Here is a 5,087-nt window from a genome sequence, read left to right as displayed (position 1 = left end):
TCTCTCTCTCTCTCAGGATGGGAGTAACGCTCTGTCCATCGCACTGGAGGCGTCTCACAACGACACAGCGGTTCTGCTCTACGCACACACCAACTACAACAAGACACACACTACTGCTGTGAGTCACACACACACACACACACACACACACACACACACACACACACACACACACACACACACCAACTACAACAAGACACACACTACTGCTGTGAGTCCAGACACACACACACACACACACACACACACACACCACTACAAAAGACACACACTACTGCTTGTGACAGACACACACACACACACACACACAGACACACACACACACACACAGACACACACACGACACACAACACACAGACACACACACAACACACACACACACACACACACCACACACACACACACACACAGAGACACCACAGACACACACACACACACACACACACACACACACACACAGACACACACACACACACACACACCACACACACACACACACACACACACACACACACACACACCACACACACACACACACACACACACAACACACACAGACACACACACACACACACACACACACACAACACACACAAGACACACACTACTGCTGTGAGTCCGACACACACAACACACACACACACACACACAGACACACACACACACCACACACACACACAGAGACACACACACACACACACACACACACACACACACCACACACACACACACACCACACACACCACAAACACACACACACACACACACACAGACACACACAGACACACACACACACACACACACACACACACACACACACACACAGACACACACACAGACACACACCACACACACACACAGACACACACACACACACACACAGACACACACACACACACACACACACACACACACACACACACACACACAGACACACACAACACACACACAGACACACACACACACACACACACACACACACACACACACACACACACACACACACAGACACACACACACACACACAGACACACACACACACAACACACACACACACACACACACAGACACACACCACAAACACAACACACACACACACACACACACACACACACACACACACACAGACACACACACACACACAGACACACACACACACACACACACACACACACACACACACACACACACACACACACACACAGACACACACACACAGACACACACACACACACACACACACACACAGACACACACACACACACACACACACACACACACACACACACACACACACACACACACACACACACACACACACACACACAGACACACACACACACACAGACACAGCACACACACACACACACACACACACACACACACACAGAGACACACACACACACACACACACACACACAGACACACACACACACACACACACACACACACACACACACGCACGAGGGGATGAGGGGATATTATATAAAATCATTCTTTTGTTTTTAGTTTTCCAGAATATTCTAACTTTGTTCTCCCGTCAGTAACACACCTGAAGAGGTTTTAGAGTCATCCGTGCATGTTTGTATAATTTAGAGATCTCTCCTGGGCCCAATTCAAACCCTCCTTGTGTTTAGCAGTAATAGTCTGTACGAGGCTCCGCCCCCATGCTCCCACACGACACAAAACTGTACACAGCAACTTAACAAACGTGATGTGATGTGCAGGATTGTGACTGTGAAAAACAAAAATCAAACTTACCGTATTTTTCAGACTACAAGTTGCACTTTTTTTCTGGTTTGAGCTTCCTGTGACTCAGGTGCGACTTCTATATTAAAATATATAATTTCACATGTTTGTTATTTGAAGAAAAAACACACTTATTTCATTTTACTGGTCAAGTTGAATCTACACAAGTAAAATACAATTTTCTTAATTTTAACTCATTTTAACTTGCCTAGATATTGTTTTTGTCCAGTGTAATGTGTTAAGTTACCAGACACCGATTCAGATCAATTTCAAATACATTTCCCCAAAAAGTGCGACTTTGTAGTTCAGTGTTAATTAAATATGTTTTTTTTCTTCTTCATTACGCATCGTTTGGCTGGTGTGATTTATACTCCGACTTATAGTCCGAAAAATACGGCACAAACCAATATAAACTGAATGCTTTGTTTTTAGCAAATATAACATTTTCCAAACTATAAAAGGAACATAGATCTAAATATGTGATGTGTGAGCAGTTAATACCCCACCGAAGTCAAATACCCCTCTTTAATACCCCACCGAAGTCAAATACCCTCTTTAATACCCCACCGAAGTCAAATACCCCTCTTTAATACCCCACCGAAGTCAAATACCCCTCTTTAATACCCCACAGAAGTCAAATACCCTCTTTAATACCCCCCGAAGTCAAATACCCTCTTTAATACCCCACGAAGTCAATACCCCTCTTTAATACCCCACCGAAGTCAAATACCCCTCTTTAATACCCCACCGAAGTCAAATACCCCGCTTTACTACCCCACAGAAGTCAAATACCCCTCTTTAATAATACCCCACCGAAGTCAAATACCCCTCTTTAAATACCCCCGAAGTCAAATACCCCTCTTTAATACCCCACAGAAGTCAAATACCCCTCTTTAATACCCCACAGAAGTCAAATACCCCTCTTTAATACCCCACAGAAGTCAAATACCCCTCTTTAATACCCCACCGAAGTCAAATACCCCTCTTTAATACCCCACAGAAGTCAAATACCCCGCTTTAATACCCCGCTTTAATACCCCACCGAAATCAAATACCCCGCTTTAATACCCCGCTTTAATACCCCACCGAAGTCAAATACCCCTCTTTAATACCCCACAGAAGTCAAATACCCCCTCTTTAATACCCACGAAGTCAAATACCCCTCTTAATACCCCAGGGAAGTCAAATACCCCTCTTTAATACCCCACCGAAGTCAAATACCCTCTTTAATACCCCACCGAAGTCAAATACCCCTCTTTACTACCCCACAGAAGTCAAATACCCCTCTTTAATACCCCACCGAAGTCAAATACCCCTCTTTACTACCCCACAGAAGTCAAATACCCCTCTTTAATACCCCAGAGAGGTCAAATACCCCTCTTTAATACCCCACCGAAGTCAAATACCCCTCTTTAATACCCCACAGAAGTCAAATACCCTCTTTAATACCCCACAGAAGTCAAATACCCCTCTTTAATACCCCAGGGAGGTCAAATACCCCTCTTTAATACCCCAGGGAGGTCAAATACCCCTCTTTAATACCCCACAGAAGTCAAATACCCTCTTTAATACCCCACAGAAGTCAAATACCCCTCTTTAATACCCCAGGGAGGTCAAATACCCCTCTTTAATACCCCACCAGAAGTCAAATACCCCTCTTTAATACCCCACAGAAGTCAAATACCCCTCTTTAATACCCCAGGGAGGTCAAATACCCCTCTTTAATACCCCACAGAAGTCAAATACCCCTCTTTAATACCCACAGAAGTCAAATACCCCTCTTTAATACCCCAGGGAGGTCAAATACCCCTCTTTAATACCCCACAGAAGTCAAATACCCCTCTTTAATACCCCACAGAAGTCAAATACCCCTCTTTAATACCCCAGGGAGGTCAAATACCCCTCTTTAAATCCGTAATAACAGAGTTTAAAGGTGTTTTATTGTCCATCGTTCTTTTTTCCAGGGAAGTCCGAAGGCTCCGCGGAGTCCGAGCAGCCCTCACAAGTCCTGGCCCGGTTCGGACTAAAGACTGGATCTGAGCCACGCGCTGCACTGGAATCTCCCCTCAACTCGTGTATTTATAGAACGACGTAACGCTCCGTGTTTTATTATATTTGACATTATTATTATTATTATTATTATTATTTGAATAAACTGCCATGTGTACTGGTTATATTCATCTCAGGCCTCGTGTTTGTCTGTGACAGAAACGAGGCCGCGTTCTTTCTCTTTGCACTCGTACTAATTATTATTGTTCATGGATTTAGGAGCGAATCAGTTTAGACCGAAACACGTTTAAAAATAATGTCCAGATTTTGTATTATTTCGGTCGAGTTTTGGTTACAAACAGCAGTAACATTAAAAAAAAAAAAAACAACAACATATGATTTCTCTTAAATACGACGCCTTAAACCATGTAAACTGTGTAATTAACATCTGTGAACTTCTGCACTAACTCTATGCAACGTGTTCATATGAATATCTGAAATGTATATATTACAATAAACTTATTTACACACTGTCTCTGTCTGTTTTAATGCTCGTTTTCCATCTTCATTTATTTATATTATTTATATATTTTTATTTTTGATTTCACTTATTTTTATTTTTTATTTTACTTATTTTTTTTTTATCTATTTTTATTTATTTATTTTTTATTTTACTTATTTTTATTTTATTTATTTTGTTTATTTTTTATCTATTTATTTTATTTATCTTTATTTATTTTTAATGTATTTATTTATTTTTTATCTATATTTTGCGTGCACAGTGAAACAGAATCATTTAGAGTCTGGATTTAAACAGCGTCACAGAAGAGTCTGTCTCACATGTTCAGACTGTTCCAGGTTTTAGCTGCATGAACCTGAAACTCTGACTCCCCTTGTTTAGTCGTGACTCTGGCACCAGCAGGAGTTGGTCCCTGAGCTCCTCAGAGTGTGAGATGTTCATATGACACTAACATGTCACAGATGGACTTTGGTGCTCGGCCGTGGAGACACTTGTACAAACAGAGACGCTTTAAAGTCTAGACCACAGGTGTCAAACATACGGCCCGGGGGCCAGATCCGGCCCTCCAAGACCTTTAATCTGGCCCTCAGATGATTTTCTAAAATATTTTAATGATATTTTCTATTAAAATGTTGTTAATTTTCTGTGGTGTTTATCACAGCAGCGTCTCCAGCGTCTCTGTACGTGGCCCCTCCCACCAGAGCAGCACAAATGAAGACTCTTAAAGGACGATCGTTTTGACTGTCGACTGTGACGTGCAGGATTTTCCTACAAAAATTTACTTATTCCTGTTTACAGACAAGTTCATGTTAAAACTTTGTGTTGAAAT

At 42.0% G+C, this 5,087-nt stretch overlaps 1 long non-coding RNA gene across 1 annotated transcript; it reads left to right on the top strand.

The window, feature by feature from the left end:
• The first annotated feature begins 13 nt into the window (after positions 1-13).
• Positions 14-4,271, top strand: LOC129412052 (uncharacterized). The gene is made up of 2 exons (XR_008633550.1): positions 14-118; positions 3,714-4,271. It is a non-coding gene; the product is annotated as an uncharacterized LOC129412052 (long non-coding RNA).
• The last annotated feature ends 816 nt before the right edge of the window (positions 4,272-5,087 follow it).

Source organism: Boleophthalmus pectinirostris, unplaced genomic scaffold, assembly GCF_026225935.1.
Source record: "Boleophthalmus pectinirostris isolate CB_2022bp ecotype Guang Dong unplaced genomic scaffold, ASM2622593v1 HiC_scaffold_7, whole genome shotgun sequence".
In the NCBI taxonomy this organism is placed as follows: domain Eukaryota; kingdom Metazoa; phylum Chordata; class Actinopteri; order Gobiiformes; family Gobiidae; genus Boleophthalmus; species Boleophthalmus pectinirostris.
Note: the sequence above shows the minus strand (reverse complement) of the source record. Positions and strands in the feature narration are given on the sequence as shown.